This window comes from Globicephala melas, chromosome 10, assembly GCF_963455315.2.
Source record: "Globicephala melas chromosome 10, mGloMel1.2, whole genome shotgun sequence".
Taxonomy (NCBI): Eukaryota; Metazoa; Chordata; class Mammalia; order Artiodactyla; family Delphinidae; genus Globicephala; species Globicephala melas.
This window is the reverse complement of record NC_083323.1, coordinates 95,152,521-95,167,845: the sequence shown is the minus strand read 5'-3', so window position 1 is coordinate 95,167,845 and position 15,325 is coordinate 95,152,521. Positions and strand designations below refer to the sequence as shown.

Below are 15,325 nucleotides of genomic sequence, written 5' to 3'. Positions count from 1 at the left end.
GGGGTCACGCGGGGGTCACGCGCGGTCAGGCGCCAGGCTCGCTCCCTGGTAGGTCGGACTGGAGGGCGACGGAAGTGGAAATGCGGGGCGGGACCAGATCCCCAGGCCGCGGCGGGAGCTGTAGTTCTCGTGCTGGTTGCTGCTTCAGATCTCTGCCGCCTGAGGGGGACGCCGGTTCGCTGTGTGCTGGCCCCGAGTCGCGTTGTCCCTGGAGGATAGTGGAGAGCGACTGGGTCGTGGTCCTCCTGGCTTTCTTACCGTCACTTTTGTTCTTTACGTCCTGTCTCCGGTTTAGCACCGTGAGGTGCGGCAGGGGTTACTATTACAGTTAGCCTTATCATCCCTCCGGCATTTTGTGTGATAAACACTCTGCAGCCACTTCTGCTGACCGAGACAAGTCAATTTTTGGTCTTTGCGCCTTTGCTAAGATCCTTTGCGGTGTCTCTCACGTGTGGCGTCTTAGCCGTGTGTGGAAGTCCTACCCGTTCATAGAACTCGGTTCAGAGGCTCCTGTGACTCCTGGACTCAACCTTTTCAGCTGGAACCGTTCCGTCCTCCCAGTGCCCGCTGGCTGCTCGCACCTGGCTTTAGTCTGGTTTGTTTCTGCTTTGATTCCTCGTTGCATTTGCGTGTGCCTCCCAACGTCTCCTCGGATGGCGACTGGATTTTGATTCCTCTTTGTGTTCACCAGAGCTAGAACAGCGTTTTGAATCGAATAATAATAGAAGCTGACACTGTGAGAAACCCGGCACTGTTGTACGTGTTTTAAACGAGTATCAGTTCACTTCACCTTCACAACCAGCTTACTGAGGAAGTATCTTATCCCCATTTTACAGATGAGTAAATTAAAGGCGACAGAGGCTAAGTGACTTTTTTTTTTTTTTTACTTACCCTGGGCCCCACAGCTACTAAGTTATGGAGTCAGTATTCTGGCTCCATCATTTAGGGATAAGTTAGTTATATAGGTTGTGTATACAGTCCAGAGTTCATGCTGTCGACACTGCGTTATACTGACTATAAGAAACTGTATTTGTTTATTAACTGGTACATTCAATTCAGGCTAGGTGGTATATCTGGGTTGGGTTTGGATGTGTCTTAAGTAAAAAATACGAAAATTGAAAGATGAGTTGCTTTCTAATAATAAAAGTAATTTGTCTATTGACACATACACACTACTATATATAGATTAGATAACTAATAAGAATCTGCTGAATGGCACGGGGAACTCTATTCAATACTCTGTAATGACCTATATGGGAAAAGAATCTAAAAAAAGAGCGGATATACGTGTGTCTATAACTGACTCAGTTTGCTGTACAGCAGAAGCTAACACATTGTAAATCAACTATACTCCAATAAAAATATTAAGAAAGCGCTTCTAGGAGGTTCCTAAAATCAAATGTTGAGGCTGCCTCCTCTTTAGTATGTGCAGAAAAGGGAAGGGTGCGTGAAAGCGCTAGGTATTCTGATGCTTGCTTCAACTCATGGCTTTGAAAATTGTCCCAGGCCTGCTCTTTTGTCGGCTCTCAGGTGGGAGCTCTGTTGGGAATACCTTTTTTAACCTCTCAAGAGCTTTGTCCTGTGTGAGTTTTTTTTTACAGGTTTTGCTGTGGTTTCACTGTCAAATACACTCTACCTGCTCACGTTTTCTGATCTGCTTAGCAATCTTTTGATATTTGTTTGGTAGTTTCTCAGACCCATTATGCATGTATTCTATTTGCCATCTTGAACCAGATTTCAATTTTGAACTTTTATTGATGCCCTCCTTTAAAAAATGATCATATTTAACATATTTCAAAGGCTAAATATATTTTTGTTTTTGGTAATTTTCAATTTTAATATATCAGTAAATTAAACATTTTAGAAAAATGCAAGAAGAGTACAAAGAACTCTTGCATACACTCTACCTAGATTTGCCAAGTATTTACATGTTGCCCCATTTGCTTTATTGGTCTCTCCCCCCCACATCCTCCCTACACACACACACACACACACACACACACACACTTTTATTCTGAACAATCTGAGGGTAAGTTCCCCGTTACCACTAAGTACATCATTGTGTATTTCCTAATAATAAAGACATTCTTACATTACCACAGTATAATTATCAAAATTAGGAACTATAGCACTTTTTTACCCTTTCCCAACCACAGAAGCAAAGCCAGAGTCACACACTGCAATTAGTTGTCATTTTTCTTTATCTTATTTGACCTTGAAATTTGGAAAAGTACAGGTCACTTATTTTGTAGAATGTCTCTCATTTTGGTTTGGTCTGATGTTGCCTCCTGATTTAGGTATGCATTTCTTGATAGGACTAAGAGGGAAATAATGATCCTGTATCACTCAGCATCCAATCAGAAGACAGATACCACATGAGTCATTTTAAGGAAAAATTTAGTATAAAGAGTCATTTTTTAGTAAAAAATAATTACTAAAAGGGGTAAGAGAGGACTGTAAGTTACACACAAATCTTACAGAAGTAGGAACTACAAAATGCAGCTACTACCTTGAGGGCTGAAGATGGGTTAACAAGGAAGCAACTTAGAAACTTAAACGAAGTGCTACTTTTCCACCCACAGGGGAGAGGTTCAGACCTCTGAAGAAAGGATGTGGTTCCTGCCACAGGAACATGCAGCCCACTGATGAGGTGAGAGGAAAATTGCTGGAGGCTGTGGGTCACTGGGTCACTGTTGAACTGTCAGTGGGAGCCTCTTTATGGTGGCTTCTTTGTCCTTTGGACTTGTCCCCATCATTTTTTGAGCAGTCCTTTACTTTTGGGCACATAGATGTTCCATGTGGATCTTGAACTTTTCTTACCCTAGAATCAATCATATCTCGAAGGCGGCCTGGTTCCTCTTAGTGGAGAAGGGTATTGAGAAACCAAGATCTGATTACAGTGTGTGTTTATTGCTACTTGTGTGTCCTTGCTTTGGTCCTTCTCAGCAGACAGTTAGGAAATCTATATATCTTTCCAAGAGTGGGAAATTAGCTCCCATTATATTCAGCATATTTATATGTTTGTTCACACGTGAGAAAACACAGGAAGTAACTTTATAACTGGTAAACCAAGCCTACTAATTAGAGTTCAATGTTTGTTTAAAGTTTTTTTTTTTGTTATTGAGGTAAAATGTATAAATCATGAAATTCACAACCCTTTTTAAAAATTATTTATTTATTTATGACTGTGTTGGGTCTTCGTTGCTGCACGCAGGCCTTCTCTAGTTGTGGCGAATGGGGGCTACTCTTCCCTGCGGTGCGCGAGTTTCTTATTGCCGTGGCTTCTCTTGTTGTGGAGCACGGGCTCCAGGCACACAGGCCTCAGTAGTTGTGGCACATGGGCTCAGTATTTGTGGCTCGTGGGCTCTAGAGTACAGGCTCAGTAGTTGTGGTGCACAGGCTTAGTTGCCCTGTGGCATGTGGGATCTTCCTGGACCAGGGCTCGAACCCGTGTCCCCTGCATTGGCAGGCAGATTCTTGACCACTGCACCACCAGGGAAGTCCCACAACTTTTAAGTATAGAATTCAGTGAATCTTGACAAATGCATCATAACTGTAACCCCCCTCTAATCAAGACTTAGCAGATTTTCATCACCCAAGAAAATTTCCTCATGCCCTTTTCCAGTCATTCTCCTAGGCCTAGAGGCAACTATTGCTCTGAAATTTTTACCATAGATTAATTTTGTATTTTCCAGAATTTCATATAAAATTGAATCATTAGAAAAAAATGAATCATATACTATGTTTGGTTTCTTTCACTCAATAAAATGTCTGTGAGGTTCTGTTGTTACATATATCAGTAGCAGGGTTTTTCTCTTTTTTTGGCTAGATAGTACTATATTGTATGAATATTTCACAACTTGTTGATCTATTCTCTTGATGGGTATTTAGGTTGTATCTATGTTTTCTTCCAAGAAGCTTTATAGTTTTAGCTTTTATGTTTGTATCTGTAATCAGTTTTTTAAAGTTTTTTAAAAATATTTATTATGTTTATTTATTTGGTTGCGCTGGGTCTTAGTCGTAGCAGCTGGGCTCCTTAGTTGTGGCTCGCGGGCTCCTTAGTTGTGGCATGCGAACTGTTAGTTGCAGCATGGATGTGGGATCTAGTTCCCTGACCAGGGATCAAACCTGGGCCCCCTGCATTGGGAGCACAGAGTCTTAACCTCTGCGCCACCAGGGAAGTCCCTGTGATCAATTTTGAATTAATTTTTTTGTATTGTTGAGGTAGGGTCGAGGTCAGCTTTTTTCCCACATGGATGTATAGGTCTTCCAGTAATGTTTATTCACTTTTCTTTCTCCCTTAAGTTGCTTTGGAACTTTGTTGAAAATCAGTTGACTATATACATGTGATTCTGTTTCTGGACTTAATTTGTTCCATTGATCTCTTTGTTCATTATTTTGCCAACAACACACTGTCTTGATTCTTCTAGCTTTATAAGTCTTGAAGTAAGTTAGTGTAAATCTTCCTGTTTTTTCAAGATTGTTTTGGCATTTCCATAAATATGTTTAGAATCAACCTGTCAATTTCTGTTTAAAAAATCTTGCTGGAATTATAATTGGGATTAATGTGAATCTAAAGGTAAATTTGAGGAAAATTGACATTTTAACAATGTTGAATTTTACAGTCCATGGATAGGATACACTCTCTATTTATTTAGGTCTTATCTAATTTCTTTCAGCTATGTTTTATTGTTTTCAGTGTAGAGGTCTTACATGTCATTTGTTACATTTATTCCCAAGTACTCACATTTTGATGCTTTTATAACTGAAAATATTGTGAAAGTTTTTTTTTACGAATGTTTGCTAGTAGTGTATAAAAATACAGTTGAGTTTTGTATTTTGACCTATATCCTGTAACCTTGCTAAATTTACTTATTTTGGCAGTTGCTTCTTTCTTTTGAACTTCTGGCCATCATGGTGTAACTGGGACTGGATTTATTTTCTCATCTGAAACAACTGGAAAACGAAAATATATGAAACAGCGGTTTTCAGATACTGGACAACAGGCAGTACAGGACAGTGATTCCTGAGAGAAGGAAAATAAGGTGAGCCCCTGCTTATCCCTGCTTACAGTTGCCTCTGCTTACTAATTCTTGTCAAAAAGCAAGCCTCAAAAGGATCAAACTGGTACCAAGTAACTGTGTCCAATAACAAAAGCCAACAATTTTGAAAAGAGCTCAAGACAATTTGGCACCAACAGCATAAAATTCACAGTGTCTGGAATCCAGCAAAAGATTATCAGGCATGCAAAGGAGGCAAATATAACCCATAACCAGGAGAAAAATCAGTCATTAGAAACTGAACCAGAAATGACAAAGATGAAAGAATTTGCAGAAAGGATGTTAGAATAGCTATTATAAATACACTTCATATGTTCAGTAGATAAGACGAACATTGAACATTATAAAGAGAAAAAGGCAAGATATTTTAAAAACAAACCAAATTATGCTTCCACAGATGAGAAATACAATATCTGAAATGATGCAATGAAAATATACTGAATGGAATCAACAGTAGACTAGAAACTACAGAAGGAAAGGTTAAATTTTTTAAAAAAATTATTTATTTATTTTTGCTGCATCGGGTCTTAGTTGCGGCATGCAGGATCTTCTCTGGGTCTTACGGAATCTTTCGTTGCGGCACACGGGCTTCTCTTTAGTTGTGGCGAGTGGGCTCCAGAGTGCGTGGACTCTGTAGTTGCAGCGTGCGGGCTCTCAAGTTTTGGCACATGGGCTTAGTTGCCCCGTGACATGTGGGGTCTTAGTTCCCCGATGAGGGATTGAACCCGTGTCCCCTGCATTGAAAGGCAGATTCTTAACCACTGGACCACCAGGGAAGTCCCAGGAAAGTTAATTAACTTGAAGACATATCATTAGAAAATATCCAAAATAAACACATGAGGAAAAAAGACCCTCCCCCTCCAAAAAAACCCCCCAAAACCCAGAACTTCAGTTACTTATGGTACAATATCAAGCAATCAAATATATTTAAAATTAAAGCTTCAGAAAGAGGACAGAAAATATATTGGCCAAAATTTTTCAGAATTTGCTGAAAACTATAAATTTACAAATCAGAGATATTCAATGAATATCAAGCAGAAGAAACATGAAGACACATTATTATCAAGCTGTTGAAAAGCAGTGATAAATAGAACATACTAAAAGCAGCCAGAGGGGAAAAAACACAGTGGCATAGTTCACATCAGAAACTATGCAAGTCAGACAAAATTAGACACCTGTAAGTACTTTTGTGGGGGAGGAGAACCCTGTCAACATACAAAAATACCTTTAAAAAAATGAAGGCAGGGGCTTCGCTGATGGCACAGTGGTTAAGAATCTGCCTGCCAATGCAGGGGACACAGGTTCAAGCCTTGGTCCGGGAAGATCCCACATGCCGCGGAGCAACTAGGCCTGTGCTCCACAACTACTGAGCCTGTGCTCTAGAGCCCGTGAGCCACAACTACTGAGCCCGTGTGCCACAACTACTGAAGCCTGCGTGCCTAGAGCCAATGCTCTGTAACAAGAGAAGCCACCATAGTGAGAAGCCCATGCACTGCAATGAAGAGTAGCCCCTGCTCACTGCAACTAGAGAAAGCCCACGTGCAGCAATGAAGACCCAATGCAGCCAAAAATAAAAATAAATAAATTAAAAATAAAAATGCAGGCAAATTAAAATTTTTTTCAGATGAACAAAAGATGAGGAATTCATTGCAAACAGACCACTAAAATACATATTAAAGGAAGTTCTTCTTCCAGAAGGAAAATTATACCACATGGGAATTTAGAATTATGTAAGGAAATGAAGAAGTTTAGCAATGATAAATATGAGTATAACTATAAAACACTTTTGTTCTAATTTTAAAAGATACCTTTAAAAGATTAATGCCTGATTAAAAGAAAAATATTAACAATCTATTGTGGAATTTATAACATAGGTAGAAGTAAAATGTTTGACAATGGCCAGGGAGAGGGAGAGAAAATATACTATTGTAAGGTGCATTTGATATACATGAAGTGGTATAATATTATTTGGAGGAAGAATGTGCTTAAAGATATAATGGAGACTCTAGAGCATCCTAAAAAAGAAAAAGAAAAAAGAAAAAAAAGAAAAGGGAGTTCCCTGGTGACCTAGTGGTTAGGATTCTGGGCTTTCACTGCCATGGCCCAAGTTCAGTCCCTGGTCAGGGAACTGAGATCCCGCAAGCCACGTGGAGCAGCCAAAAAAATTAAAAAAGGAAAGAAGGAATGAAGGAAGAAGGAAAAGAGGAAACAAGGAAAGAGAAAGGTATAACTGATATACCAATAAGGGAGATAAAATGGAATCATAAAAGACATTCAATTTTATAAAAAAGATCAGGAAAATAGGGAAAAAATGAACAAAGAATAAATCAAACACATAAATAGCAAGATAGTAGATATAAGGCTACCTATAATGATAATCACATGATCTAAAATGGCCTAAATACTCCAATTAAAAGGCAGAGATTATCAGATTAGATAAAAGAAAAAAGTAAGACCGAAGTATATGCTCTCTGGGAAAATAAACAAACAAAAAATAAAAGGATGGAAATAATTATACCATGCAAACACTAATCCAAAAAAAGCTAGAATGCCTATATTAATTAGACAAAGTAGATTTTAGAGTAAGGAATATTACCATGGATAAAGAGGGACATTTCATAAGGATAAAAGAATTAGATCATCAAGAGGACACGTGTTTGTAGCTAATAACAGCTTTAAAATACGTGAAGCAAAATCTGAGAGAATTTGAGAGAAAAAGACAAATTGACAATTATAGTTGGAGATTTCAATATCCTCTTCTCATAATTAACATAGTCAGAAAATCTGCAGTGATATAGAGGACTTGAACAACACCATCAACTAACCTGACTAATTGACATTAATTCACTTGCCACCTCTTTTGTGAATAAAGTTTTACTGGAACACAGACACACATACTTGTTTATATTTATCTGTGTCTGCTTTTGTACTATAATGGCTGAGTTGAGTAGTTGTGAGAAGACCATATTGCCAGGAAAGCCTGAGATATTTACTGTGTGGCCTTTTACAGAAAGTGTTTGCTCACCCCTGACTTAGATGAAAAGAACAGATTTATTGAAAGACACAAACTACTGAGGTTAACTCAAGAAAAAATACATAACTTGAATATCTCACTATCCATTAAAGAAATTGAATTTATAGTTAAAAGCTTCCCATAAAGAAAACTTTAGGCCCAGATGGCTTCACTGGTAAATTCTACTATCTTTTGATCTTTTATTTATTATTCTTGTCTAGTTCTTTCTCTACAGTGTTGAATAGAAATGGTAAAAATAGACATTCTTGCTTTGTTCTTGGAATAAACCACACTTTGTCATGATGAATTACCTCTTTTATGTTCTTCTGGATTTGATTTGCTGATAGTTTTTTTTTTTTTTTTTAAAGATTTTGATGTCTATATTTATGAGGGTTGGGGTCTGTAATTTACATACTTGTAATTTTTTCTCAGGGTCATCATGGCCTCCTAAAATAAGTTGGAGGGTGTACTTTCATTTTCTGTTTTCTGAAGGGATTGTGTTATTTATTCCTTAAAGTTTGATGTAATATGCTGTTTGAAGTCATCTGAACATGAAGCTTTCTTTTTCTTTCTTTTTGTTTTAATTGAAGTATAGTTGATTTACAATGTTGTGCCAGTCTCTGCTGTACAGCAAAGTGACTACAAAACAGAAGCTTTCTTTTTTTAAAATTAAATTTTTATATTATTTTTTAATTAATTTTTTTTATTGGAGTAGAGTTGATTTACACTGTTAGTTTTTGTTGTACAGCAGAGTGGGTCAGTTATACATATATCCACTCTTTTTTTTAGATTCTGTTCCCATATAGGTCATTACAGAGTATTGAATAGAGTTCCCTGTGCTATACAGTAGGTTCTTTTTAGTTATCTATTTTATATATAGTAGTGTGTATATGTCAATCTCAATATCCCAATTTATACCCCCCCTTCCCCCTTGGTAAACAGAAGCTTTTTTTTTTTTTTTTTTTTTTTTTTGTGGTACGCGGGCCTCTCTCTGCTGTGGCCTCTCCCATTGCGGAGCACAGGCTCCAGACGCGCAGGCCCATGGCCCACGGTCCCAGCCGCTCCGCGGCATGTGGGATCTTCCTGGACCGGGGCACGAACCCGTGTCCCCAGCATCGGCAGGCGGGCTCTCAACCACTGCGCCACCAGGGAAGCCCCAGAAGCTTTCTTAATGGGAAGGTGTGTACTAACAAATTCAATTTTTTGAATGAAAAGAGAGTTATTCAAAAATTTCTTCTTGTGTCAGTTTGGTAAATTCTGTTTTCCAAGGAATTTTTCCATTTTATCTACATTGTTAAATTTATTGGTATATAGACATAATATTCCTTTATTATCCTTTTAATGTCTTTAAAATCTATAGAGTTATACTCTCTTTAGTCTTGATATTCATAATTTGAGCCCTCTCTGTTTCTTGATCAGTCTTGTTAAAAGTTTATCAATCAGTAATCTTATCAAAGAACCAAATTTTGGCTTTGTTAATTTTTCTATTGCTTGGTTTTTAAAAATTTTATTGATTTCAGATTTTAAAATTCTGATCTGCTTACTTTGGTTTTAATTTGCTCTTCTTTTTCTATCTTCTTAAACTTGATTGTTTATTTAAAATCTTTCTACTTTTGTATTCATTTAAAGCTATAACATTCCCTCCAAGCCTCTGTTTTAGCTGTGTTCTACAAATTTTTCTGTTGTGTTTTTATAATAATTTAGTTTGATATATTTTCTAATTTTTACCCATGTATTATTTAGAAATGTGTGTATTTTTTTTAGATGTACAAAAAGTCATCTTAATTCTTCTAAGAGAACTTAATTTTCTTTGGTTTTTTCCCCCTTTTAAATTATTTTTATTATTATATCAATGGAAAAGTCTCAGGTTAAAAATAGTGGATTTTTAACACTTCTCTCTAACATTTTAATATTTTATATTTATTTTTTGAGATATAATTGACATATACCAATTGTATTAGGTTTGGGTGCACAGTATATAATTTGATACATATATACAATTTGAAATGATCACCACAATAAGTTTACTTAACATTCATTACCACACAGTTACAATTTTTTTTTCTTGTAATGAGAACTTTTACAATTTACTCTCTTAACAACTTGTAAGTATATAATACAATATTGTTAACTATAGTCACCATGCTGTATATTACATCTGCAGGACTTCCTTGTAACTGGTAGACTGTACCTTTTGACTACCTTCACTCATTTCCCCCATCTCTACTCCCCACCTCTGGCAATCACCAACCTGTTCTCTATACCTATGAGTTCGGGTTTCTTTTTTCTTTAGATACCACATGTAAGTGAGATCATACAGTATTTGTCTTTCTTTGTCTGACTTGTTTTACTTAGCATAATGCTCTCAAGTTTCATCCATGTTGTCACAAATGGCAGGTTTCCTTTTTTAATGGCTGAATGATATTCCATTATATATATAAAATCACATTTTCTTTATCCATTCATATATCAGTGGACACTTAGGTTGTTTCCATGTGTTGGCTATTATGAATAAAGCTGCAATGAACAGGGGGGTATAGATATTTTTTTCAAGATAGTGATTTTGTCTTTTTCGGATAAATATCTAGAAGTGGAATTGCTGGATCACATGGTAGTTCAATTTTTAATTTTTGAGGTGCCTCCATACTGTTTTCCATAGAGGTTGCTCCAATTTTTGTTCCCACCGACAGTGCACAAGAGTTCCTTTTCTCCACATTCTCTCCAACGCTTCTCATTTCTTGTCTTTTTGATATTGGCCCTTCTAACACATGTGAGGTGATATATCATTGTAGCTTTGATATGTACATCCCTGAAGATTATAATTTCCGAATACTTAGGGATGTTTTAATTTCTAAATATTTAAGAATTTTCTAGACTTTTTGTAATTGATTCCACTGTGGTCATAGAACATATCTGTAGTATTTCAATATATTGAAATTTATCAAAACATTATTACTCAATATATAATTTACTTGATGAACATTCCATTTACACTTGAAAGTCATGGGTATTTTGTAGTTGTTTGATATTATTTTGTTGGGTAAATTTCAATTAGGTCAAGGTGGTTGATAGTATTGTTTAGATCTTTTATATTTTTAACTGATATTTTTTTGTCTAATTATTTTATCAGTTACTGAGAAAGGGATGTTTATATCTACAAATGTGATTATGGATTTGTTTATTTCTCCCTTTAATTCAGTCAGTTTTGCTTCCTATGTTTGGAAGTTTTATTCAGTATTATTAGGTGCATGCATGCTCATTTATAGTTGTGTATGCTTAATGCTGTGATTCATATAATTATGAAATGTACTTCTTCATACTTGTCAGTTTTGTCTTGTAATATAAACAATTGTGGTAGGCTGAATAATGTCCCCCTCTCCCATCCCCCAAAAGATGTCCACGTCTTAATCCCTACAGTCTGTGAATATGTTACCCTATATGGCAAAAGAAACTTTGTAGATATTAAATTAATAATCTTGCAAGAGAGATTATGTTGGATTATCCAGATGGGTCCAGTGTAATCACAGTGATACTTATAAGAGGGAGGTAGTAGTGTTAAAATCAGAAAACGGAGATGAAGCAGTGGAAACAGAGATTGGGATAATGCCCTTTGAAGATGGAGAAAAGGGCCATAAGCTAAGGAATTTGGGCAGCCTCTAGAAGCAGGAAAAATCAAGGAAATGGATTCATTTTACACTTCTGACACACAGAACTGTGAGAGAATAAATATACATCATTTTAAGCCGCAGTATTTGTGGTAATTTATTACAGCAACAATAAGAAACTAATATATCACTCCAGGTTTCTTGTTTACTGTTGCATGGTATATCTTTTCCAATATATTCCGTAAACCTCTTTGTGTCATTATATTTAAACTGTGTGTGTTATATAGAACATATAGTTGGTTCTTGCTATTTCATTCAGTGTTACAGTCTCATTGTCATTTATTTGATGCATTTAGTCTATTTATTCATTTATTTAAAAGAGTAGTTCACTATGCACTTTGTTTGTTTTAATATTTATTTATTTACTTATTTATTTGGTTGCACTGGGTCTTAGTTGTGGCACGTGGGATCTTCGTTGCTGCCTGCAGGATCTTTGTTGCAGCATGTGGGATCTTTGTTGCAGCATGTGGAATCTTTTAGTTGTGGCATGCAGAATCTTTTAGTTGCGGCATGCGGAATCTTTAGTTGTGGCACACGGGGTCTAGTTCCCTGACTAGGGATTGAACGTGGGCCCCCTGCATTGGGAGTGTGGAGTCTTAACCATTGGACCACCAGGGAAGTCCCACTATGCACTTTGTTTATTTATTTACTTTTATTATTATTATTTTTTGGCTGGGCCCTGCGGCTTGCAGGATCCTTGTTCCCTGACCAGGGATCAAACCTGGCGCCCCGGCAGTGAGAGCGCTGAGTTCTAACCACTGGACTGCCAGGGAATTCTCTGTTTAGTCTATTTATGATGAATTCAATTATTGATATGGCAGGCTTTAGGTCTTTCCCTTTGCTATTTGTGTATAATTTATCTTATCTATTTTGCTTTTTTTTTTCTTTCTTTTAAAGAAATTAAGGGGAGGAAACAAACCGCCATCTTTTATATGTATGTAAATATTTACCATTCTTCTTGTCTTCAGTCTTGTAGATTTAAATTTTCATCTTGTGACATTTTCAGTATGAAGAAGTTTCTTTAGTATTTCTAGTAGTGCCGGACTGCTCATGACAAATTATCTGTTTTCTTTACTATGAAAATGTTTTTTTTTTCCTCTTCATTTTGCTGGATGTTTTTACTGGATGTAGAGTTCTGGACTGGGAGTATTATTCTCCTCCTGACCCCTACTCCAGCTTTATTGAGATACAGTTGGCGTATAACATTGTGTAAATTTAAGGTGTACAACCTGATTATTTGATACATGTATATATTGTGAAATGATTACTACAGTAAGGTTAGTTACCACAGCCATCAGCTCACATACTTACCTTTTTTTTGTAGTGATAACATTTAAGATTTACTCTCAGCAAATTTCAAGTATACAATACAGTATTGTTAGGTATAGCCACTATGCTGTACATTAAATTTCTAGAATTTATTCATCTTATAACTGGAAGTTTGTACCGTTTGACCAGCGTCTTTCCATTTCCTCCGTGCCCTGGTCCCCGGCAACCACCGTTCTACTTTCTGTTTCTATGAGTTCAGGGTCTACCAGTGTTGTCACAAATGGCAGAATTTGCTTCTCTTTTATGGCTGAAATATATATATATATTTATCTGTCTCACATTTACTGTATCCATTCATTAATCAGTGGACACTTAGGCTATTTCCATGTCTTGGCTATTGTAAATAATGCTGCAATAAACATGGAGGCACAGATACCTCTTTGAGATTGTGACTTTATTTCCTTCAGATACATGCCCAGAAGTGGAATTGCTGGATAGTATGGTAGTTATATTTTTATTTATTTATTCATTTATTTTAAAGTCTTCTCTATTTTTAAAAATTAATTAACTAATTAATTTTTGGCTGCGTTGGGTCTTTGTTGCCGTGCATGGGCTTTCTCTAGTTGCAGCGAGCGGGGGCTACTCTTTATTGTGGTGCACGGGCTTCTCATTGCGGTGGCTTCTGTTGTTGTGGAGCATGGGCTCTAGGTGCGCAGGCTTCAGTAGTTGCAGCTCCTGGGTTCTAGAGTGCAGGCTCAGTAGTTGTGACACCCGAGCTTAGTTGTTCTGTGGCATGTGGGATCTTCCCGGACCAGGGCTCGATCCCGTGTCCCCTGCATTAACAGGCAGACTCTTAACCACTGAGCCACCAGGGAAGCCCGGTAGTTGTATTTTTAATTCTTTGAGGAACCTCCATACTGTTTCCTATGGTGGCTGCACCAACAGTGTTATTCTTTTACCTTTCTAAAAATGGCATTCCATTGTCTTTCTCCTTTTAGGTTTCTGATGAGAATTCAGCTATCATTCATGTCATTGTTCCCCTCTGTTAATGTGTTATTTTTCTTTGGCTGCTTGCAGTATTTTCTCTTTATCTTTGGTTTTCAGTAGTTTTGCCATGATGTTCTTTAGGTGTGATATTCCTTATATTTATCCTGATTGGGGTTCATTTTCTCATAGCTGCAAGTTTTACACTAAATTTGGGAATTATTTGACCATTAATTCTTCAAATTCTTTTGCTGCTGTATTATATTTCTCCTGTATTTCTGGGACTTCATAAATGTAGCACTTATATTATACTACTTCATATTGTCCTACAGGTCACTGAAGCTCTGTTCACTTTTTCTTCTCTTCTTCATATTAGATAATTCCCAGCAATATATCTTCACATTCTCTGACTTCTTCTTCTGTTCTTTCCAATTTGCTGTTAGTCACATTCTTTAAAAATTTTTTTAAATTAAAAATTATGGATTTATTTTCTGTTTTAGAATATTCACTTTGTTCTTTTTTATAGTTTCTACTTCTCTGCTGAGACTCTTCAAAGTTCAAAGATAGTACAAGGCATTCCTTTATACCCTTCACCCCACTCCCCCTAATGTCAACATCTTATTTATTTTTTAAAATTTATTTAATTTTTTGGATGCGGTGGGTCTTAGTTGCTGTGCATGGGCTTCCTCTAGTTGCAGTGAGAGGGGCCTACTCTTTGTTGCAGTGCGTGGGCTTCTCATTGCAGTGGCTTCCCTTGTTGCAGAGCACAGGCTCTAGGCGTGTAGCCTTCAGTAGTTGTGGCACGTGGGCTCAGTAGTTGTGGCTCACGGGCTCTAGAGCACAGGCTCAGTAGTTGTGGCACATGGGCTTAGCTGCTCCGCGGCATGTGGGATCGTCCCGGACCAGGGCTCGAACCCGTGTCCCCTGCACTGGCAGGCGGATTCTTAACCACTGTGCCACCAGGGAAGTCCCTAATGTCAACATCTTATATAATCACGGTACATTTGTCAAAGCCAAGAAATAAACACTGCTACATTATTATTAAATAACTCCAGGTTTTCTTGAATTTCACCAGTTTTCCATTAATTTTCTTTTTCCTGTTCCAGGATGTAACCCAGGATACCACCGTGCATTTAGTTTTCAAATTTTCTTGGTCTTCTCTGGTCTGTAATAGTTCCTCAGTATTTTCTTACTTTTTATGACCTTGATGAATTTGAAGGTACTGGTCAGATATTTACAGGTCTCAACTTGGAGTTATCTGATTATTTTTCATGTTTAGACTGAGGTTATGGGTTTTGGTGAAATATACTTTAGTGATTAGGTGCCTTTCTCAT

General features: G+C 37.1%; 1 long non-coding RNA gene across 2 annotated transcripts in view; it reads left to right on the top strand.

The window, feature by feature from the left end:
- Positions 1–60: 60 nt before the first annotated feature.
- LOC115840984 (uncharacterized) overlaps positions 61–15,325 on the top strand; it is an 89,918-nt gene continuing 74,653 nt past the window's right edge. For both annotated transcript variants that reach the window (XR_011377792.1, XR_009565481.1), the window contains exons 1-3: positions 61–756; positions 2,583–2,650; positions 4,885–5,045. This is a non-coding gene — a long non-coding RNA (uncharacterized lncRNA). The remainder of the gene's footprint in view (positions 757–2,582; positions 2,651–4,884; positions 5,046–15,325) is intronic.